The sequence below is a fragment of the Sphaerodactylus townsendi genome, linkage group LG01 (assembly GCF_021028975.2).
Source record: "Sphaerodactylus townsendi isolate TG3544 linkage group LG01, MPM_Stown_v2.3, whole genome shotgun sequence".
NCBI classification, from domain to species: domain Eukaryota; kingdom Metazoa; phylum Chordata; class Lepidosauria; order Squamata; family Sphaerodactylidae; genus Sphaerodactylus; species Sphaerodactylus townsendi.
Window position 1 is genome coordinate 31,837,965 of NC_059425.1, and position 24,471 is coordinate 31,862,435.

Here is a 24,471-nt window from a genome sequence, read left to right on the forward strand (position 1 = left end):
TCATGGAAAAAAATCGACAAAAAACGAAACCGACGAAAACCAAAGTGAATGAAAACTGAGGTTTCACTGTATATGTGACTTCTCTTATGGATTAAAAATTGATTATATAACAGGAAGCATAGAGTAGGAATAAATAGACAGTTCTCACAATGGAGGGAAGTAAGCAGTGGGGTCTGACAAGGATTGGTATTGTGGCCAGTTCTATTTAATTTGTTCATAAGTGATCTGGAACTTTTGAAGGGGGCCTCCTTGGATTCTGCAGAGCTAGGCAACTATTGCCCGGTGGTCAAGATCCCATTTTTAGGCAAGGTCCTGGAGACAATGGTGGCTGCTCAACTGTAGACATACTTGGAGAAAACTGGTTTTCTGGACCCATGTCAATCTGGTTTCTGGCATGGTCATGGTCAAACAGTGGGAATGCCACCCTGTTGATTCTACTGGATCTCTCAGCAACATTCAGTATCATAGACCATGGTATTGACAGACTCTGAGGAATGAGGTTTATTGAGAAATTTATTGAGAAAACTCAGCAATCAAGGAATAAGAGGGGAAGTCCTCCTATGGATTAAAAACTGGTTGAGAAACAGGAAGCAAAGAGTGGGTGTAAATGGGAAATTCTCACAATGGAGAGATGTCGGGAGTGGTGTCCCCCAAGGATCCGTTTTGGGACCAGTGCTCTTTAACCTATTCATAAATGACCTGGAAGTAGGGGTGGGTAGCGTGGTGGCCAAGTTTGCAGATGATACCAAATTATGTAAGGTGGTGAGAACCACAAAGGATTGTGAAGAGCTCCAAGCGGACCTTGATAAATTAGGTGAGTGGGCTAGGAAATGGCAAATGCAGTTCAATGTAGCAAAATGTAAAGTGATGCACATAGGGGCAAAAAATCCAAACTTCACATACACGCTACAGGGGTCAGTGCTATCAGTCACAGACCAGGAAAGGGATTTGGGCGTCTTAGTTGATAGTTCCATGGGAATGTCAACTCAATGCATGGCAGCTGTGAAAAAGGCAAATTCTATGCTGGGGATCATTAGGAAAGGAATTGATAATAAAACTGCAAAGATTGTCATGCCCTTATATAAAGCTGTGGTGCGACCGCACTTGGAGTACTGTGTTCAGTTCTGGTCGCCGCATCTCAAAAAGGATATCGAAGAGATAGAAAAAGTGCAGAGAAGGGCAACTAGGATGATTGAGGGACTAGAGCGCCTTCCTTATGAGGAGAGGCTGCAGCGTTAGGGACTCTTTAGTTTGGAGAGGAGACGTCTGAGGGGGGATATGATTGAAGTCTATAAAATTATGCATGGGGTAGAAAATGTTGACAGGGAGAAATTTTTCTCTCTTTCTCACAATACTAGAACCAGGGGGCATCCATTGAAAATGCTGGGCGGAAGAATTAGGACTAATAAAAGGAAACACTTCTTCACGCAACGTGTGATTGGTGTTTGGAATATGCTGCCACAGGAGGTGGTGATAGCCACTAACTTGGATAACTTTAAAAGGGGCTTGGACAGATTTATGGAGGAGAAGTCGATTTATGGCTACCAATCTTGATCCTCTTTGATCTTAGATTGCAAATGCCTTAACAGTCCAGGTGCTCGGGAGCAACAGCCGCAGAAGGGCATTGCTTTCACATCCTGCAGGTGAGCTCCCAAAGGCACCTGGTGGGCCACTGCAAGTAGCAGAGAGCTGGACTAGATGGACTCTGGTCTGATCCAGCTGGCTTGTTCTTATGTTCTTATGTACTTATGAGGTTGGGGGTTACTGCACTACAGTGGTTCTCCTCCTATCTCTGGGGTCAGTTTCAGAAGATAGCAATGGGTCACAAGTACTCGCAGTCCTGGGAGCTCCCTCGTGCTGTTCCCCAGGGCTTGGTCCTGTCTCTGATGTTGTTTAACATCTATATGAAACTGCTGGGAGAGATCATCAGGAGATTTGGAGTTGGGTGTCAACAATATGTGGACAACAGTCAGCAATATGCCTCCATTTCATCAGACTCAGGAGAGGCATTCTATGCGCTGGACCACTGCCTGGAAGCCGTTATGGGCTGGATGAGGACCAATAAACTGAAGCTAAATCCAGATAAGATGACAGTAAGCCTCTAAGTGCCACAAGGCCTCAAACCCTGTTGTTTGACCTCCAAAGGAACTGGTTGGCCACTGTGAGACAAGATGCTGGACCAGATGGACTGCTGGTCTGATCCAGCAGGGCTCTTGTGTTCTTATCCCTGATGAGACCAACTGGATCTCTCATCCTGGGAGAGGGATGATATCACTTGAAATGAACTGAGGGCCAGCTCTAGGCCTAGGCCATTACAGGGTGGAGCTCTTGAAATGCAGCTCAGTCACACTGGAGGTGGGTTATTGGGTAGCCTCTAAAAGTTAACAAGTTAACCAGCTAAGGGGTAAAGCCACAAAATGGGTTAATGGGAATGACTGGAATTGTTTCCTTAAGCTTGCTCTGCCTGCATTGAGGCTGTCTCTGCCAGTGCAACAGAACCGTGGTGGGCACTGACACACACAGACACACCCCACTGCAACTTATCACATTCTTTCAGGGCTATACCATAAGAATATATATGTCACTCGAATATATATGTTACTCTTTAATGTGCCACTGGAAGTTTTTACTTTACTGGAACTGAACAACATAGATATCTCCTTTGCCTTGTGTATTCTCCAGATCACAATGAGAGGAAGGCCATACTCCTATCATGTTTTACCTAAATCCCAATTGGTATGTGTGTTTTTGCTCAATATAGAGCTTTCTATAGATGGGGAAGCACTCAGATTTTTAAACTATTTGAGTCACTTTATTACTCACAAAAGAAACCCACAGGGATGAAAGGAAAGAGGGGAAGAACAGAGTATACAGCTAAAGTTGTACTGTAGGTTTGTTCTTATTTGAAGAAGGTTGTTTCTGGGAGTTCCATTTCATAGAGCTACAACTCAGGGAAGAGAAACAGGTGGTAGCTGGACCGCTTTTTTCTCGGTAGAGGAAATGATGTATTTATTATAAATTTCAACTTTGCTAATAAGGTCTTAGTTGTGGATTTGATGCTGCTGGAAAGGCAGCAGAGGAAACACATGCACCTACTGGAAATCAGGAAAAGGGTAACATGTGGTTTTGATTCAGTGTAAGGAAGAATTGTCAGCTCCTTTGAGTCTCCTTACGGGAGAGAAAGCGGGGATATAAATCCAATTCTTCTTCTCTTCCTCTTCTTCTGTAATTGGTTTTATGACAAAAACAGAGTTCTTATACACAAGATGACATTGTCCCAAGGTAACCTTGGAAAAAATGAAAGTTAATAACACCTGACAAGAATATGTCTGACACCAGGATGTGGTTTTGCACTTAGTATTTGAATTTGCTTGCTTTCATTTTCCCTTTTATGTTATAAGTGTTGCTTTGAAACTGTCTTGAATGCAATGTCTTGAATGCAGTGGCAGAGAGATGGTACATAAATGTCTAAAATGTATTGCTAAAGGACAAGATTGAAAAAAAATCACCAAATTTTCCAAATAAGAGTGACAAAACAAAATATGTTAAATTAGCACATGAAGGATCAAAAGAAGGTTGTTCATGATCTACAGGGATGGCAGTAAGATTCTATACATTTATGTGCATTAATTTAATGAGTGTCAATGCATTGCATCAGTTTACCTTCAGGCTGTGTGTGCATTTTTTTACTAGTTTAATATATTGTGGCTCTCTTATTTTTGTCTCAAAACAGATACCTATGTAACAAGAAACTACATGTATGTTAAAACTGTTATTGGCTAAATTGATCCATGGGAAGATCATCAATTATGAAATACCTTTTTATTAGGACCAACCAAAATATAAAATACAGTTGAGTTCTGGGGACCTCAAAGGCTGGCACTCACGAATAAGTATAAAAAGAAAGGACGGGAGACATGTTTCAGGTTAGATATCAGTATTTTAACAAGTGAGCTAGGGAGAGAGAAAATAGATGTTTCATGGTATATTAGTGTGGTCTAAAATCTGTAATTTGTAGTCATATAGCCTACTTGTACTTATTTTTCTGGTATTAATAACTTCCTACAGAGAAACAAGTGCATACAACTTTATCAACATGCTCTAAATTTGAACAACATGGTTACAGATATTATCGGGAGGAAGCAGGGAATAAAATAATAAATTAAAAAGCTAAACACTGTTTTCTGGATTTTATAAAAACTGGACATAAGCATAATGCAAGTATGCACTGTATATGTATATAGTTGTGTGAGTAAAATGATTAAGCAGAGGTGGTTTGCCACTGCCTTCCCTCTGCAGAGTCTTCCTTGGAGGTCTCCCTTCCAAGTACTGACCTTGTTTAGTTTCCAGGTTCGGTTGGAATGTAAATTCAGCTCTATAACCAGCTGCACACAGTTCCTGAAGTTGGTTTTTTTAAATATCCTACTTTTCACTGCCTTAAGGAGTCTCAGTTGCATTCCCTTCCTCTCCCCACGATAGGCACCTTCTCGGGTTAGTGGGACTGAGAGAGTTCTGTGAGAACTGTGACTGGTCTAAGGACACCAGCAGGATTAATGTGGAGGAGCAGGAAATTGAACCTGGCTCTCTAGATTGCCCTCAAGTTTGGGAATAATCTCCCCTCAGAGGTCCAACATTCTTAACCACTATACCAACCTGGCCTCATATTGAGAAAAACTGGACATTCGTGTCCTGAGAACAAATCAGCTAGTGTGGTGTTGTGGTTAAGAGTGGTAGATTGCAATCTGGAGAATTGAGTTAGATTCTCCACTCCTCCACATGAGTGGCAAACTCTTATCTGGGGAATTGGATTTGTTTTCCTTCTCACATACAAGAAGCCTGCTGGGTGACCTGCTCATATACAAGAAGACCTGCTGGGTCACAGTTCTCTCAAAACTCTCTCAGCCCCACCCACCTCACAAGGTGTCTGTTGTGGGGTGAGGAAGGGAGGGAGTTTGTAAGCTGCTTTGAGGCTTCTTACAGGAGAGAAAGGAGGAGTATAAATCCAAACTTTTCTTCTTCTACTTCCTCCAGTGGCAATATGAGTGATGAGTAAACGTTGGTGTATCTGTCACCTGTGGTATATCTGTGGTAAAGTAACTTTACAGCTCCAATGCTACCATGCAATTTGTCTTACAGCTGAATCACACTTAATGTGTCAAGAGTGTTTGTCGCAGCAGACACCTTAGAGTGTGAAGTGGAAAGACTTATTTGTGATAATCACCAGATTTATACAAGAAACCTGCAGCCAGCTATGGGCTATTACAGATGTTGTAGCAGCCACAGGTGGTTTGTTATTGTGCATGTCCTCCATTATATGTAAGTACATTTAGCATGTAGCAGAGAGACTGGACTAGATGGACTTTGGTCTGATCCAGCTGGCTTGTTCTTATGTGAGATATTTCCTATCAACTAATGTTGATTGAGGGTTAACACAGTAGGGCAGATACTGTTTTTTGTGCTTATATGTTAATACAAATGTATTAATTATTTGATGATTTATAAGCATGGATATATATGATAGGATTCTCACGTGGAATGTTTTGTCAAAGGCTTTCACAGCCGGATTCAGCTGGTTGTGGTGGGTTTTCCGGGCTGTGTGGCCGTGGTCTGGTAGATCTTGTTCCTAACGTTTTGCCTGCATCTGTGGCTGGCATCTTCAGAGGTGTATCACAGAGGGAAGTCTGTTACACTTCTGAAGATGTCAGCCACAGATGCAGGCGAAACGTTAGGAACAAGATCTACCAGACCATGGCCACACAGCCCGGAAAACCCAACACAGCCATTCATGTGGAATGTTTTTTACCCCAGTCTCTCTCACTTCTGTTTTGCCTTTAGACTGTACATGCCCACACATACTGCTGCTACAAGATCTGGTGATTTATAGAAGAAGAGCTTTATTGTACAGCCATAGGCCATTACAATTTTAAAACATGAAGTTGACATAGGATACAATAAAAGTTTTACCATATAAAAATAGATCTTATAAACCCTCAAACCTTCACCATTCTCCCTTCCAATACGAAAGAGCTTAAAATCAGACATGACTAATACAAATTTCAATTACCTATTTCCTTCTGTATTTTCTTAGCTCGAATCTTTGAGGCTGCCAAAGCAAAAAGCCAACCCTACAAGAAATAAAAAAAATCCCTGTCTGAGAGAAGGAGATTTATTTTATCTGCAACAGAGTGCATCTGGTTCATGGATGCAAGACTAAGAAGGAACTTGGCCCTTGGCTCATCATACAAGGGGCAGTTCATAACATAGTGAGTGGTGACTTATAATATTAGCCATCTTCAGCACAGGTGAAAGGCAATTTATTGAAAGTGTAATTTAACTTTCAGAATTCATTTCCACATAATGGAGTGATGGCCACTAGCTTAGTAGGCTTTGAAAGGGAATTGGAAAACATAGTGGAAGACAGGTTCATCAATGGTTGTTAGCTATGATGACTAAATGAAACCTCCATGGAGATAGAAACCACTCAAATACCAGTGCTAGGGGTGGGGCAAGAACTTGGGGAAGGGCAGGTCTCCCACACCCTGCTCATAGGCCTTTGGAAACATTGAGTTGGCTAATGAGTGGGACAACTTGCTGACCTAAATGGACCAGGCTGCTTTTATATTTTTCTGAGATGCCGCTGATGAGGGGGAGGAGTACTTGAAACAAAACACGGTTGCACGTCTCAAGTCTGCTTAATGATCAGTCCTTTTGTCCAGAAAATGAAATGGCCACATTTCCAGATAGCTCCTTATTTTTGAAGGAAATAAAAGCTTCAGTTGGTTCAGCTGAATCTTTCTCACGGAGTTAAGAGCCTAGGAATTATAGTGGACCCAACAGTATGGCTGGAGAAGCAAATTAATGCAACTGCAAAAACAGACAAGGTTTTCTACCTTGGCTTGCTGATTCAGCCATGTGGAGGCATGCCATGGTGACCTCGAGACTAGACTACTGCAAATGCACTCTACACCTGTTTGTCTTTGAAGTCAACTTAAGAAACTTCAGGTAGTATGGAATGCTGCAGCATGGGTACCATGGGGGCTCTGTAGTCATACCCATCAGTTACCTGGTTTAATTCATGGTGCTCAGAGTTGCATGTAAAACCCTTCACACCTCATCTATGCAGGATCACCTCTTCTGTTGTGGTTTGCAGCAACAGGTTTGTTCATCTGAGCAAAGGTTTCTGAAGGTGCCGCACTGCAAATGGGTGAAATTAATACATGTACTTTCTTGTGGTTCCCATGTTCTGTAATGGCCTGACTGAGATCAGAAAGGCTTATGTGGATCTGCAACTTGTATATATGTGTTTAATGCTATTGTTTTACATATATTTAAACAGAGTTTTTAATGTTTTCATGTTTACTGACTTAGGGCCCTTAGTCAGGTAAAAATGAGGCATAAAAATATTTTAAATAACCAAAACAGAATTGCTCAGTAGGGTATCTCAATAAAGGGAATAAGGCTGTAGTATAAACAATGGAAGGTGCTTTTATAAAGGGAACAAGACTGTAGTCTACTCCACTTTTTAATTTTCTTGTTCTTACAGCATCGTGTTCTACTTTTGTAATTCGATTTTTGCAGAGCTGATGACATATTACGTCTGGTACTATTTTAGCATCGTTTCTAAATTTTGTTACTTTAGTTCTATTTCACAGGTTGTTGGACGTCTTCTGCCATTTGACTGCACTGTCTTAACGCTGTGCAATCTGCCTGGGGTCTCGCAAATTAAGCAAACACTGTCTCTTTTCTTGCAATGAGCTCTGCAAATATAATTCCCGCTCCTCGCCACCCGGTCAACTGAGAACGAGCCGTCACCTCTGCATATGCTCAGAGGCACTCTTGGAGCTGTGACCTGCAGAACTGCCGAGTCAGCATCAGAAACGAACTGACAGCGCATTACTCTCCTCCACAGGTCCGCCGCTGTTCCTTCCCCCATCTCTTCCCGCCCTCTCTTCCACGGGGGTTTGCCTCAATCTCCATCTGCTATCCCGTCCAAGATGGCGGCCGCGCGAGGCTAAGACGAGGAGGGGGCGAAATCGCTTCAGCAGCAGCAGCCTCCATTTCTCTGCCCCCCCACCCCCCACGGCTGGGTCCCGCCTCGCGCTCCTCCCCGTCCCCGCCCGAGCCAGCCGCCGAGGAGGAGCCGCCGGAGGGAGAGCGCGCGCGCAGCCAGGGGGCCCCGGGCGCCCAGGAGCCCCACAGCGGGAGCCGGGGCCCCAGCAGCAGCAGCAGCACAGCCCGGCGGCGGCACCCACTGCGACGCCGCTGCCTCACACCGGCCCCGCAGCGGCCTTGGCCCGGCCGGAGAGGAGGAGGGAGGGAGTGCGAGGAAGGCAGGCCGGTGCAGAAGGCGACTGACTGTCAGCCCGCCCGGCCAAGCAGGTGAGTGGAGGCGGCGAGGGGCGCGCGGCTTTGCAGCTGTCACGGGGAGGGGAGCAGGGCGGGGGGGCAGCACCGTGATTGAGGATTTATGGGGGGCGTTGTTGAGAGGGGGCGGGGCTGAAACGCGGTGGAGGGCAGCAGAGGGAGGGGGCGCAGGAGGGCTGTGACGGGGGGGCGGGGGGCGGCAAAAAGCATAGATAGGAGGAGGCGGGGTGCAGAAGTGATGGGGGCCAGTCGGACCCACTCGGGCTGGTAAAGAGCGGTATGCATGAAAGGGGGGGCGGGGTGTAGGAGCTATTGAGAGCCGAGAAACTACTTGGCGAGAAGTGTCATTTGAAGGAAGGCGAGGGGGAGGTGCGCGGCGGGTGGGTGCAAAGGAGGGCGCTAAAAAGGGTTGGGGTACAAGGTTTGGGGCGGGGGGCAAGTCAGGGGCGGGGGGTAGAAGTGGCTGGGGAGCCCAGAAGGGGATGGGATTATATAATGTAGCGGGCAGAGAAAGTGGGAGGGTGCAGAAGAGCTGGAGGGGCAGGGGGTGGGTAGGAGGAGGAGGGCTTCAGTGCCATGATTTGGAAGGGGAGGAGCCGTGTGAAAGTGCGACTGTTTTCGGGGAGAGGGGGGAAGGTTTGGGTTTGGTGGGCTTTTGGGGCTCTGGCAACGTGCAAGTGTCACATAGACGTTGTGGCAGCAGAAGGGGATTGTTTGGGGTGGGGGAGGGGGAAAAGTGTTGTGTGAAGCATTGAAAGCAATGGGCCGTTTGGAGAGGAGTAGATGGGTGAGTGGTCCTGTCATTTGTGAACCCTCTGGGAGTGGCTGTTGCCTCAGGGGAAAAAGTGAGGGGCACTGTGTCCATCTGCAACATAAAACATAGCACCCAAAAAAGGGCTGGGTGCTAAACCTGGCTTGGGGAGGTGGTACCCCCTGAATAAGGTTATGGGAGAATGATAGCAGTTTAAGGGATTAAGCAACTTTAAGGGGTTGGTACTCTCCACCAATAAAAGAGCACAGGGAAAGGTGGAAAATTAAGAAGAAGGTTAGGGACCCTAAAACATAGGTGTCCAACTCTGGCGCTTCAGATATTCATAGACTACAATTCCCATCAGCCCATCAATTTCCAATTGGCCATGCCAGCAGGGGCTGATGGGAATTGTAGTCCATGAACATCTGAAGCACCAGAGTTGGACACCCTTGCCCTAAAACTAGCACTAAGAAAATGTCATATGCTTAGTCATGGGTGGTTTCCCAAGTGAGGAGGAAACCCCAGGTTGGGACAGGATGATAATTCGGCAGTTTAGTGTCATAAGCCTTTCAGAAAATTGAGTGGGATGACTGAGGCAGGGGGTAGTGGAGTTGTAGGACAGTGCTACGGAGGAGGGGCTCACCATGAGATTCGGTGCACTGTCTCTTCCATATTGAGGTAAACAAAAGCATCCTTGGGCTGCCTTATCTCCTTTTTGCAACACAGGTGCAGCAGGACTGAAGGATTGATACAATTACGTGGCATCTGAATCAATAGATTTGATCCCCACTGCCAACATTGCTGGGGGTGACCTTCATCATGAGATGCTTGCCTTGCAAAGTACGAAGGGAGTAATGGTGGAGTTTCCAGTGAGCAGTGCTGTCATCTGGGGCATCCTTTCTCCCTCCTGAACTTTGGGGCACAGCTGAGGGTTGGAAGGGAGAAAACTGCAATGTATAAAGGCAGGAGACAATTAGAAAGTCTTTTTTGGGGGAAAGGTGGTCTGAGAGTGGAATGCACGTGGAGGCTGAAGTGGAGTTTGGGAGGAAGTTTTTAATAGTTTTTGGCAGCTGGGCAGCAACACCTTCAATGTAACAGAAAATCTATGCACAAAGTTGCTCCACATTCTGATCAAATGAACAGGAGTCCTGTGACACCTTAGAATCAACACATTTCGATTCTGGTATTGTCTTTTGTACAACACTTTTATGTGTGCCAGCTTTCTGCTTATATTTGAGCCAAATAACAATGAAATTACATTTGGTGATCATCTATGTTAAAAGTAGCCCTCCCTCCAATTTAATTATGTTCCTTAGCTTCTGAAATGTCTAGCTTTTAAAAGCTGGTTTAGTAAAGTTGCTTTCCCACCCACTCCCCTTCCACTCAAATATGCTGTGACTGTAAACATGGCTTGGGGAGGGAGGGTGAATTCAGTGGGTGTATGCAGTGGGTGTGTACTGGGTGAAACTGTGCAGGGGGTGATTGGGTGGTGGTTACACAGTAACATGAATCTGCAAACCAGTGGACTGGGGGTGTGTGTTGGGAGGAATAGTTGTTTAACTTTGCAAGATTCATGTTATGGCCAGCTAAGATTACAGCAGCAAACAATTTTGTGTGCCCATTAATTGTTTGCATGTCCCCTTTCTGGTTCAAGGAAATCAAGATGGTAATGAGGGATCAAATGTCTCCTAGGATAATTTGAGCTCAAGGGATGGCTTGGTGTTTGAGACTGAAGCAGCTCAACTTTGAATGAAGCCCATGCATGATAGGGGCCTGTCTAATTCAGGTCTCTGTTAGCTTGCTGAGAAACTGCCCAATTTGTGCTGGCCTCTAAATGGCTTGGCTTCATATAAATGGCTTTTCCAAGTACTCAGCAACTCTGTGGATTTTCAAATTAGTTTAGTGAATATGTTTATGTTTAATACAGGCTAATGTGTTGTACTAGGAGGCATATTGTGGCATCACTAACTGGTATTATGTTTGTATCAGCTGCACGTTTGTATATGGCTTTCTGACACTTTGTGCTCAACCTCTTCTGGAGGAACCTTGAAGCGTCTTAAATTCTTACTCTGGAAGCATGGTTCCTCCCTTTAAATCTCTTCAGCAATTAATTCTAAAGGCAGAAACCCAGGAGAACTTAGTGTGTCAAAAGCATGAAAACAAATGGTAGTTGAAAGTGGATGGTTTCCATTGTGGGCTGATGTAAATGTATCCGAAAGTGGGAGCTTTTCTGTACATGCAAATGATTTGGTAACTCAGTTGTCATCCTAATCATTATTATGTATTCTTGTGATTTAACTGATTTACGCGACTACACGAACAGCTGCTGTAGTTAAGATCAAAGATACTTCTCGGAGTTGAGCAAGTGACAGGGACATTCATTCTTTAAAAGCCTTGTGGGGGCAATCCTTAGCTCCAGTCGCCTCAGAAGAAGGGTAAGAGTGCATGAGAGAGAAATAAACGTCGAGTCGACGTCAAGTTTAGCCCCATTGAGTTCATTAATTTGCTTTCATTTGTAAGAAGAAATAACTAGCAATTCAAACTCAGTTAGAAAGAATGACACGGAATGAGGTGCATCAGAATTTTCTCTTTAAAATCTTAAATGTAGCAGCAAAAGAAAGACTGGAGACCAATTGGACAATCTTGGCATCAAGCCAAGTAATTTCATTTAAGTGGATTAAAGCTGTGTGTGAGTTTAAACAAAAAGAAGGATTGTGGAAGCAGAAGAAAACTGGAAACAGTTGTCTTCTGGGGTTTTCTTCAGTTCTAGGGATTCTGTTGAGACGTGAAAACTTCAATCTGGAGGTGTACATTTTATCACAAACCTAGCTGTAGATTTAGCAAAACAGGGGACACGAATGGAATTCTAAAAGAACAAGCTTGCAGTGCATTGTGGACTATCAGTCCAGTCATCTTATGCAAGAGTTCAGTAACTGAATGCATTTCATGTTTTTTCTGTGCACGTTTTCTCATCTGAATTGTATAGATTGATTGGAGGTGGTGGGTGGATAGGATGCCCAACAAGGATTAGAGGATGGGTTTCAGCCCTTGTACCTTCCAGTTATGATTCTGGGTACAGGACCCATAAAAATGTGGGCAGGTGGATTTATTTATAACAGAAGGCATTTTTTTTTGCACAGCAAGGAAGAAAACAGTTTAGCATGGGAGGAAAACATCCTTAAGTGTTTCTGAAATGCTTTACTTTCTTCAAAAGAATTAGTGGTTGAAGCTGACATTCCTTTTGAACTAATGTTGTTGATTATAGATGACAGAAGAATATATTCTTGAAATCTCTGGCATCTAATCTATGAAAAAATATATTTGGTTTGACCAGAGAGATCTCTTGGGCTGTGTAGAAACAAGTTAGCAAATGTCGCAGCAATGCCCTTGTCAGATGCTTCCCAAGAACTCAGCATGATGTTTGAAGATTAATTAATGAGCAGAGTAATTAATGAGTGGAGATCTTAGGCACATTGGTTGAGCTTTGGGTTTTTTTGTGCAACTTGTCTCTTGAACAAACATGACTATTCATAAGTGTGACTAATTCACAGATTATTATGCAAATGTGAGCTGTGGCTTATAGGAATAATTGTCTTGTGTCTTAGCACTGTTTCCAAAATGTGTATTTTGCCCTAATTCCAGGGTGTAATGTATTTTAAAAAACAGAGGTTTAAGCAGTGTGTGTGGATTTTTTAGAATTGTTATTACAGAATTACAGTTTAGCCTTAAGGTGCTTCAAAGACAATGTTGTTTGCTTCTTTTTGGAAGAGTTAATATGCATAAAATCTGAGAATATTATCAGAATTTAAGGTGCAAGAATGAACCACTAAGACTATCACAGCTCTTGTGTAAGCAAAGTGTCAGTTACAAAGAAAAGAGCTTTGTTATATAGAAAAAAGATGTGAACATTACCAGCTATTCTGGTCTTGCTTAATGTACCATGTTTCCTTGACACTGTGATACTTTCCTATTTGATCACAAAAAAGTTGTGCTGAAATCCTTCTTACTTAAAGACGAGGACAGCTAAAAATATTAGCTAACCATTAAATTAAAGATGGCGGCTTTGTATTTTAGGGGTCACTGTTTTCACATAGCTTGGATTGGCTGGACGGAAAAGTCAAGGAGTTTGTTTTCGTTAATGGTAAGTTGAAGTGAGAAGTTTTAGTTAAGACATTGCTGCGACTTTTTGTTGGTGTTGAAGGGAAAAAAGAAAAAAGGGGGAGTTCAGCTGCTTGAGCCCAAAAGAGCTTTAGAGTATTTTGGAAGGGACCACTTATTCCTGTATCAATTCAAGTAATCTGATGCTGCTGTTTGCTGTCACTGGTAGAGTGCTACTAAAAACGGGGCCTTTTCTGTTGTAGCACCCCAAATTGTAGAGAGCACTTTCTGAAACTGCTAACCTAGTTTATTTTGTGGAAGGGGAAAAATTGGGCTAAGGGGCAATTTTGCTGTTGTTTGTCTTCTACCCTGACATTCATTAAGTTTGTACCTCTATTAAATGAATGCTGTTTGATTCATTTTATTCTGTTAACAGAAAAATAAATATGAAATGTCAAGAAAGAGAATATATAATAGAAGTTTGAGAATGTATCCCCATTACTACTTCTGGAGAATGTGTGTGGTAGATAGGGTGCTGATTTTGATCAATAGTAATCTAGAGATGGGGCTAGGAAGAGGAATGTTCAAATCAGTTTTGTTCACAAAACGTATTCATAATTAAACTGTTTAAATCACAGGACAGGCCTGACATTATTTTAGTCTTGACTGGGCAACTGCGTCGGTCTTATCGATGTCCTTGTTTTTTTTCTGTTCTCCTGGTTAGCTTAATTTCAAGAACTACCAAATGTTTATTTCTTTGTAGATGTTCTTTAAACTGTGGTATTGGATAATGAGAAGCAAATGTGAAGTCTAAGAGAAGTGAGCAGCTGTAGTAAACCAGTTTCCTGTAAGAGCTTGGCTTGGAGTTGAGTGCCTACCCAAATATTGTCAAATATGCCAAGAGTGCCCTTTGCACCCTGGTGCAAACCAAACCATAAATTAGGGCTCCTTTTGGACCTCTTTCTTTATTTTTATTTATGTTACTTTGTCTCTGTCACTGAGTCTCAAGGTGTATTGCACAATGTAAGTCAATACAATAAATAGGATGGGACATACAATGCAATAGGACTTTGCCAAAATCTCAGAGCTGAAACAATGAAGAGTTTGGATGTATACCATTTTTCTCCACCATAAAGAGTCTCAAAGCAGCTTACAGACTCCTTCCCCACAACAGCCACCCTGTGAGGTAATCATTAACATGACATTTTAAATGATGCAAAAATTGCGTAGTAGGTTCATCAATCCATGGTACGGACTATGTATCTAGTCCCTATTAGAAGTGTGTACCTTTTTCTCCCCTGGTATTTTTCAGGTTCTGGTTTAATAGCACCAGAAATGTTTGAAAAAGCTGAATCCCCATACTTTTTGGGGGGGATTTGAAAATGTTCAGGCTGGTTAAACCCAACCCCCCCCCCCCCACCATTCCAGCTGCCGCTGAACTCGGTGTGCACTTGGAGGTGGCAGGCGGTGCAGAGCTGAATGCTGGGCACAGGCCGAGCTCAGCGTTCAGTTCTGTTCTGTCTGCTGCTTCCATGTGCCCATGTGGACTTTGGTGGTGGCACAGGGCTGAATGCTGGGCCCTGTAGAGCTGAGCTCAGTGTTCAGCTCTGCACTGCCTACCACCGCACTGAGACCCCACCAGCAGAAAAGTGAGGGGGAGAGAAGGAGAGAGGGTCTTTTTAATGGCTCTGGCCCTTTACCCACTCACCTTTGCCCGAGGTTTGCTGCGGGCAATTCCCGGCGCGCGGAATTCCTGGCCTGCAGCTTCGGTTTCATCAGCTTCCAAGCCTCTGTCTTGAAGTCGTCAAAAGGCGCCAGGAATTCCGCGCGTCGAGGGGGCGGGAGAGAGGCAGCATGGGGCGGCTGCGTTCTCGCCGCCCCTGAAGTGGGGAAGGGAGCTGGACCCCGTGCTACCTGAGGAGAGTAGCGCGGGGCTTAAGGAAAGTGGGGAAAGGGCCAGTGGGGCCGAAGTGGCCTGAATACGTCAAACAAATTCAGCATTGTTACGGATCTGGTTTTCAGTGCCCTTAAACTCTTATATTTTGGAATTACCCCCCCCCCCATTTTTTGGGGGGGAGGTTGTTTGATTTTGCCAAATGCACACCCCTCATCCCTTTCACCAAAGCAGTTTTCTGAACCATTTTTTGTTATAGCAGTACAGCCCTGGTAACTCTGAAAAATGCCCTTCTGATAAACTGTAAACTGTAAGAATTCCCTTCTAAATAATTAAATTTTGCATAGTTTGAGGAAAGCCAGGAGAAGGGGAGCCTTCCCTGACCTCATCGGGCAGACAGTTCCAAAAAGTGAGGGGCCACAACGGAGAATGTATGTATATGGGCAGTTATTGGGTTTGCCCATATGCAGGGTTGCAACTGTAGAAGGCCCTGCTCAGATGGATGATGCTGTTATGGTGGAGCACAGGAGGAGAGGTGATCTTGCAGATATGAGCTTCCAAGGACTTTGTATGTTCAAGTCAGTGTCTTGAATTGAGCCTGGTAACTGATGGGCAGGCAGTGGAGTGATGCTGCACAGTTTATGCACTCCCCTCGCCCCCAGTGCCTGCTTTGCAGAAAATCTTTGAGGCTGCTGCTGAAGTTTGGATTAGTTGTGGGAGCCATTTGTCTGGCAGCACAGAGCTGTTCTTCTTGAAAAGGCTCCACTTAGGAGTCATGAGCCTCTGCATCAGGACATGAGCAAACTATAGCTGTCTGAAGTATTTAATTTTGCAATGATAACAGCCACATAAGCTAACCAGCAAGCCAGGGCAGCAACATAATAGATTGTTGGACATCTCCAAATAAATTCAGGTAATCATCCTAGTACATGCCTGTTTTCTTTCTTTTTTTAAAGATCCCCAGCAGGTAGGATCTCTGGCAATCAACTGGATTACAGTGTTGCAGTTGGCTCACGTGCTACATGTTTCCACCAAATTACATCAACAGCCTCACAGTTGAATCAGAATCTGAGCTGCTTCAGATTTTATTTATTGACAGCATTTATAGTCTGCCTTTCTCAAGATAAGGCAGGTGAACAGTTTGCACAAGAATGCAATGCTGGGTAATTAACCAAACATTGCTAATAACATGCTTTGAGATTGTACGGCACATATTTTCCTGCCTTATGAGTTTCCAGAGAATAGTTCCTGCCACAGAAAACCATCTTTCCACATTCTACAGTTGGCTTCTCTCACCGTAATGTTGGGAGTGGAGCATTCCTACATAACACTGGGTTTATGTTAAACTTGCATTAGGAATTTTAACTGGTAAATCTTAAATATTCGGGTGGTTGTGGCATAGTGGCATAGCGGTTAAGAGCAAGTGCATTCTAATCTGGAGGAATTGGGTTTGATTCCACGTTCTGCCACTTGAGCTGTGGAAGCTTATCTGGGGAATTCAGATTAGCCTGTGCACTCCCACACACGCCAGCTGGGTGACCTTGGGCTAGACAAAGCTTTTCAGAGCTCTCTCAGCCCCACCTACCTCACAGGGTGTTTGTTGTGAGGGGGGAAGGGCAAGGAGATTGTTAGCCCCTTTGAGTCTCCTGCAGGAGAGAAAGGGGGGATATAAATCCAAACTCTTCTTCTTCTTCTTGTATGACTTTCTGCACTCCAATCAGAGTGGGGTGTTTTCCATAAAACTAGCAAGAATGTTCTTCAGCATTAGCAGTGGGTTCTCATTTTTACTTTAGCTCAAAATAGTTCATGCACAGACAGCCCATGATGCACTGGAATAAATAGAAAAGTAGTGTATGGATGAATCACAGACACGATCTGCTTCATTTCCATTATTTAAATAAAATCCTTCTCAACTTCAATATTACAACTCCATATTAACACATGAATAAATAGAATGACAGTTAACTTTAAAATAAATTAAATTATTATACAGTAAATACATTAACATTGATCCATCATATTAACTATTTAAAACTTTGTAGCTTTGAATCACGCTCACCAAATACTTTTCTTCCTTCACTAGTTTCACTACCGTTTTCAGCCCTTATCTATATTAAATATTCTAATGCTGCCTTTACATTTGATCAGGTTCTACAAGGCAACAAGCCCAAAAACATTAGAACATTTAAGCAATTAAACATATAGTTAAAATATACAATAGAATTAAAAACACAAACAATGCTAGAAGGAGGACCCATAACTGTTATTGGGGGATGGCAGAGGAAACAAAAAAAGAGGGAGACAGACTCTCCCTTAAGGTGCGTTGGTCTAGACCTTAAAGGTCAATGCTACCATCTTGAAGCCCGAAAGCAAATTGGAGGGAAGTGTAGGTGGAGTAAGGCTGGAGTGATAGTGCTCTGGCTCACCTAGTGAACCTTCTGAAAGGCGCCCCTGGGCCATTGCTGCTCCCTTTTATCCAGTAGGTGTCAGGTCTTGAGACTGAAGTCAATAAGCGAACTCTGGTTGTTGGCTCGGAAGTCTTTATTGATAATAGCAAGTACCTGGCTTTCAGAAACCCAGTTCTGCCAGACCACGAAAATACAATTGCCTTTATTCCCCCAGAGTTCCTGCCATAAATCCCCCCTCCCTGTTTCCCATGGAATGTGAGAACAGCACAACGGAAAAGAGAGATGTTTGGGAGTTGAGCATCTCAAGGCCAGAGCAGCAATAGTTCTCAGCCACCTGCCACCCACTCCCCCTAGGAAGGCACCAGGGTTGCTCCTAGTTAGCTACCGTTACAAGCATCAAAGGAAAATGAAAGGAAAGGAAAAGGTCCATTAACATATCAGGAGGTGAAGATGGCTGCCCCTCCTGTGTGTGTGAGTCCTCGCACCCAATTCCACCCCTTTGGTGACAGGGGAAAACTCATCCTGACAGTCCAGGAGTATCACCAAGCTATAAACTTTCTCCATTAAGAGGAGTGCAGTTGTAATTATAAGTTCCAGTTAGTTCCAGTTAGTTCCAGTTCCAGTTAGTTCCAGTTAGTTCCAGTATCACACTTATGACGAGAGAACTGTATTAGCTTGTTTTAAAATTTAGTACTTGTGAACAGTAGATTCAGAATGTATTGGTTGTGTAAACAGGCCAGAAAAAGCATAACAGCCACCTTCACCTCCCCCTGACATTTTAATTTAAGAACATACAGTTTCAAACTTTCATCCGTTTTCATATTTAGAACATAATTGGACTAGTCGTTTTTGTAAAAGACTTTAAAATCCATGCTTGAGATTGGCGTTTGTAAATGAAAAAACATGTTTTTGGCCAGGAATATGTTGATATTATGATGGCCGTGTGATTCTTTTATGGTGTGTAAGGAAAGCTATAATAATCTGCAGAGAAATTGAATGACTTAGTTCCGCTTTCAGAAACATTTATAAAATTTTACAAGCAAATTGTCCAAAAGTGCTTTTTTAAACCTTTCGTATCATGTGAGTTGTTGCAAGGCAATAATAAACATGTCTAACTTGTCTGTGTCTTTGAAAGAGAAATCAGCACTATGTATATGTAAGAGATGTGATGTTCTGAACAAACATAAAGGAAACTGTTAAAGCTGCTTGTTTTATTTTAGATTTTTTTAGAAGTTCTGTTGTCTTTGCATTAATAAAGATAGACTTTTTGTTCACTGTTTTGAAGTTGGTCCATGGTTTTAAATCTATGGCAGAGATGCTCTGCCTAGTATTATCAGTCATTCCATTAAGAAGGAATACTTTGATCTTCAGTGAGGCCTAAGATTCTGCTCTTAACCTCTTACCCATTTTGTAATCAAAGTAGCACTTAGCGGACTTCCAAAGAGTTCTTATGAACAAAATATACAAAAATTTTGAGGCGTTGCATTGGCTAGCCCAGCCTGTTTGTGATATGCATTCTTAGAAGTATTTCTGGAAAATACCCTTATAAAAAAATCCTTATGAAAAAAATATATCCTTATGAAAAAGAAATCACAACCTTTCCTGTGAGTTTTGGATGAGAGCTGCAAAATGTCCGTTCCCAGATGGACAGTACAGAGGAGGGACTGTAGTGGAACAGAGGGCATATGTCCTGTTGACAGAGCAACAGGTGTATGCACTGAAAGCCAGTGATTTTTAAGGCTGCTTTTCCCATGGTACTCCTTGTTAACCCTACCATGTTGCAGAGAATTCCAGCGAGTGTTCTGTGATGTGCACAGTCTCAGCAAGATGCCGGTCAGGAATGATGGGCCTCGTTTTTCACCATTTGAACTAATAATCAGCTGCTTGTGGTAAGCGTTCTCAAAAGAACTACAGCCAGTTGCCCAGTGCCTGTGAGATGGCCCCAGTTTCTCTTTGAAAATGGCATGCACTTAATAGTCTTCATTCTGTGGACCAGATCATCTAAGCTGTACTTAAATGAATACCTTATCTGGTGTTAACACTGTTCCAACAGCTAATTAATTCAGTATGCATTATTCCAGTATTACTGTATGGGTCATGGTGATGATGGTGGCAGTGTGTCAGGTATGTTTAGTTGTGCATTTATCTGAATCTCTAAATTTGGAGAGTGTTCAGCCACAGTCCTTGTGGGAGCTGGACTGGGCTTTTAACCATCACATCTCTCATGCCAAAGATATGCCACCCTAAACTGCCTTTTAATAATTACCCATCCCAGAGATTTTTTTTTTCTTTTTTCCCCCAGCTTCAGCAATCTAAAATTCTCTCCTGTTTTTATTGCCCATTGAGCAGCATTACAATAGCACGTTAAAGACTTGGCCTGGGACATTATTTTCTCATTTTCATTTCTAGTGTCTGTAATTTCTGTACTCGCTCCCCTTTACGACGTGTGCTTATCTTCTTGGCTTGGATTTCAGAAGGCTGTGACTGCACTGCTTGGAATGTGGGGGAAGTTACGCAGCTGACGAACGGCCTCCGTGAGCCTCCTTTAGAAATGGGAATAGTGTTTTTCTGAGATGCCTGAGTTGTGGCTGTGCTCCTGGAGATGTCTCAGTCGCTCGGTTGCTCTACTTCCCTAGTTTCTCTTTCGTGTTTGGGTGCTCTTGTACTCACCCACATTTGCACTGCTTGCTCCTAGCCCTGGTCCGATTTCCTTGCCTAACCTTCATATTGTCCTGGTGGCTTGCATCATTAGTTGCCGGCCCTGATGTCTGTCTTAGGAAGAAATCCCACGTGTTGTAAAGCATGAGGGGAAATCTGATTGTCAATCAGCAATCCTGCTCCTCTGCTATTGTACTTAGAAACACAAGGAACAGGCATTGAAAATGTTTCTTTTCTACTCTTGAACAATGACAGGAAAAGTGGTTGAAGACTAAGATATGGATAACATGTGAATTAAGTTCAAACTGTTGCTTGCTTCCTCTCCCGTTCCTCCCTTGATCCATCTCTGCTACCCACCCTTGCTGACTCCTGTGCCTCCTATCTTTATCCTTGTTTGGATTGCTTCTGTAGAACTGACCCCTGTCATATGATTGCTTCACAAGGCTCCGTTATCTCTTGACGAACATGCCCCTTACCCAAAAGACCACATCATCTAAGTTGTACTAAGTTGACTTCTCCTCCTGTTGGAGGAGAAGTCGATCTATGGCTACCAATCTTGATCCTCTTTGATCTGAGATTGCAAATGCCTTAGCAGACCAGGTGCTCTGGAGCAGCAGCAGCAGAAGGCCATTGCTTTCACATCCTGCATGTGAGCTCCCAAAGGCACCTGGTGGGCCACTGCGAGTAACAGAGTGCTGGACTAGATGGACTCTGGTCTGATCCAGCAGGCTTGTTCTTATGTTCTTATGACCAACCCTTGAAGAAGATCTCGGTTCAGGAGCCTTGATGCTGCAAAAAGATTATGATTCTGTACTATTATGATATTGTGTATTATTGCATATTACTTTTGCTGTTGTGCACCACCCTGAGCCCTCCGGGGAGGGTGGTATATAAATTAAATATCTATCAATCAATCAATCAACCCCGCCAGTACTCCTCTGAACAAACATAACTATCCTATGGTTTCATTGCTTATGTTCCTTAATATACCATGAGAAAAAGTGATTTCTCATTGTAATGGGAAACTCAAGATTGTTATTCTATAACTAATATAAAATGGTCAATACATACACTTTAAGATAAAGTGCAGATTGGAAAATACAATAGAGAAAGTGATTTGTGGCACACACACACACACACACACACACACACACACACACACACACCCCTCCACTCCACTCCACTCCACTCCCCATTTAAAAATTATGTCTGGCCTGCAGTTCTACCTCCTGCTGAACTCTGACTTTGAGAAGTCTGTTCCTGGAGCTATTAGAAGATGTCAAAATTGCCAGTCACTGGCTGCTCTAGGATGTGAAGTCGGCTTCTCTGAATGCTTTCCAGCAATGCAGGGTGGCAGCTAATTTTGCGCTTTGGAAACCTTGGGGCCCATGCAGCTGTTGCCCTCCTCCCCTCATGGGACCTCGTGGAGGGTGGGTATTTTGTGTGTGTGTGGGTGTGTGTGCAGGAGGTGGAGAAAGTCAGAAATGTGATCAGTTGGGTGAGCGACAAGCAGTGAAGGCATGCAGCTGGAAAGGCGGTCTGATCAGCAACTGTTTGCTCTGCTTCTTTTTCTTTTTTGCTGCTGACTGCATGTTGTCATCCCCTCCAATTCCTTCAGCTCTGTGTTTCTTCAGATAAGCATGTTACTGGATTGTTACACTGTTTACTCTGGTTGTAGCTTGCATCATTGTCTCTTTACTAATTAGTCTATATGAGTGCAGTTGGCTTTAGTTTTTGGACTCTGCCCACCAGGATGGGGTCTAGAGCAGGGGTCTGCAACCTGCGGCTCTCCATGGCCAATTGGCCAATTGGCCATGGTGGCAGGGACTGATCGGAATTGTAGTCCATGAACATCTGGAGAGCTGCAGGTTGTAGACCCCTGCTCTAGAGCCTGAAACGCAACTCATAGGATTCAATGTATGTCCTCAGTCAATTAAAAGTGCTCCTTAAATGGAAGGTTCATCAACAAGGAGAAGAGCAAACTTTGGTACTTAAGTTTCAGTATAAAATGGAGGTAGTGTGGGAAACGAGAGGAGAGACTGCCATTTAGAATACTGTTGAATGCTACAGCTGCTATTCCACATACCCCTTCCACAGTCCACTTTAGGGAGGATTTTAAATAAACTCCGGCATGGATTTGGGTAGCAAATGTGTACATGTGCTACCTAATTGGTGTACTCTCTTTGATCCACTGTAATGTATATTGTATGCCCTTTTGAACACTTGAACACATGAAGCTGCATGGTACTGAGTCCGACCTTTGGCCCGTGAAGGTTAGTACTGTCTACCCAGACTCGCTGCTGTTGTCCCCGGTCCTAGATAGGTGTTGTGAAAGATCTAACATCTGTTGCTTGATCCTTCTAATTGGAGATGCTGAGGATTAAACCTGGTACCTTCAGCATGCCAAGCGGATACTCTCTGCCACAGATTCTCTCTGTGTATGAAAGCATAATACTGGATATGGATGTCTGCCTGTTGAAGGCCCTTTCCTCACTGGCGTGAGCAGGGGTGCGTCGGCATAAACAATGCCGATGCACCCCCCTGGGACAGTTCGCACAGACAGTCCCAGTAGGGGCGTAGGGGAAGGCGCAGCCTTCACACAGACTGCGCCTTTCCCAATGGGCTAACCTGCTCCTGCTGGCTCCTGTATTGGAGGCCAGGGGACATGCCCACCTGACCAGAGCGATGGCACTGGAGATGGAGGCCAGGGGGGCGTGTCTTCCAAGGCGCCCCTTTTGAAAAACGCCGCCTTCCAAGGTGCCCCTTTTGAAAAACCTCGCTTGTGAAGCGAGGTTCAAAAGGGGCGTTTCCGTGCCGCTTGGGCGGTGCGAGCACAGCGCTGCTGTGTTGCAGCAGCACCTGCTATGCAAAAATGCCGTCCCTGGGATGCTCTATTCCGCTCGTGCAGAAAGAGCCGAAGTGTCATTTTGTGTTCTTTTTATGAGTTGCTATCAGCTGTTGTCTCAAGCAAGTGCTTATTCTGCAGGACGTGGACGTGGATTTACTCAGATACACAGGAAATGTTTAGGGGGTTCTGTTTGTGACTGTAATTAAAGGAAAATGTTTTGCAACTTTGATAAACATTGTCCCTGTTAGAGGCCAAATTATTTTGGAGAGGTAAAACTTCTTGGAACCAGGTAGGGAATTGCTAGAAATCGCCAGTTTTTGGCATCCTCGCTCTTCAGCTCTTCATGGCTGAAATTGGAAGATCTGCAAGGAAAGCAAGAAGACTGAAATGGGAGTATAAAGCTGGGACTGATATAAGGGCAGGCAGTGAGACTGTTTCAGCCTGACCTAGAAGTCACATCAGTGTAAATCAAAAGTCATCCTCTGCTATTTAATATACCTGCTAAGTTGAAGCCTTTGACTTTCAGCTATGGATGCGTACTCTGCTTTTTGAGGTAAACCGAACTTTAACCATATACACAGTTTGCTTGTATATTTTACTTTACTTTATTTAGGCTTATATCGGCTGTCCCCTAGCCAGAGGCCAGGCTCAGAGTAGCTTACATGCTATCAATATGCAATATTGTTTATTGTATAATAAAATTCCTGCCTAATATAATTAAAATTCACATCTTGACAAATGATTAAAAACTTTGGTGCTGCTACACTTACCAATGGGGGACGGCAAAATGTAATCAGGCTAAAATCGAAACTCTATCACTCCCCATCCTGATTTATTCAGTGAAAAGAAGAAGGGGAGGGAGAGGAAGAAAGGGAAAGGGGAAAAGGAAAGGAGGAGGGAAAGGGGAGGCCAGTCAACCTGATAGGGCCGAAGCTGCCTCAGTCATTGGCCTGGTGGAACATCTCCCTCTTACAGGCCAAGTGGAACTTTACCATATCCTTCAGGACAGCAGAGAGTTCTACCAGGGTGGAGGCAGAGCGCCAAAATGGCCAAGCCCTAGTTGAGGCTAACTGGGTATCCCTTGGGCTGGGAACTTCCAGATTGTTGCTTCTGGAAGAGTTTGGTTCTCTCCTGGGATAGCATTGAGAGATGTGGTCCCACAGACTTGAAGATCCCAGACTGCTCAGGGCTTTAAAGGTTAATATCACAACCTTAAACTTGATCCAAAATTCAACTGGTAACCAGTGAAGCTGACGAAGCGCAGGAGAGATGTGCGGACCCTTGCCGCTGCGTTCTGCATTTTCCGGAGAGACCTCAAGGGAAGCCCAGCGAAGAGCAAATTACAGCAATCCAGTCTGGAGGTGACTGTTGCATGGATCACTAGGCTAGGTCAGGGCCACAATTCCTGGAAGTTGAACCGTACACATTCCTGAAATGCATACAGTTCCTG

General features: G+C 43.8%; 1 protein-coding gene across 8 annotated transcripts in view; it reads left to right on the plus strand.

Annotated features, from left to right (window-relative positions):
- The first annotated feature begins 7,974 nt into the window (after window positions 1–7,974).
- Window positions 7,975–24,471, plus strand: part of NCOA1 (nuclear receptor coactivator 1) — a 353,900-nt gene continuing 337,403 nt past the window's right edge. For 6 of the 8 annotated variants that reach the window (XM_048516888.1, XM_048516924.1, XM_048516916.1 and 3 more), the window contains exon 1: window positions 7,976–8,379. The gene's annotated coding sequence lies outside the window, so the exon portion shown is untranslated. Of the gene's footprint in view, window positions 8,380–24,471 lie in introns of all 8 variants that reach the window. The other 2 variants (XM_048516939.1, XM_048516949.1) reach the window with 1 other exon arrangement.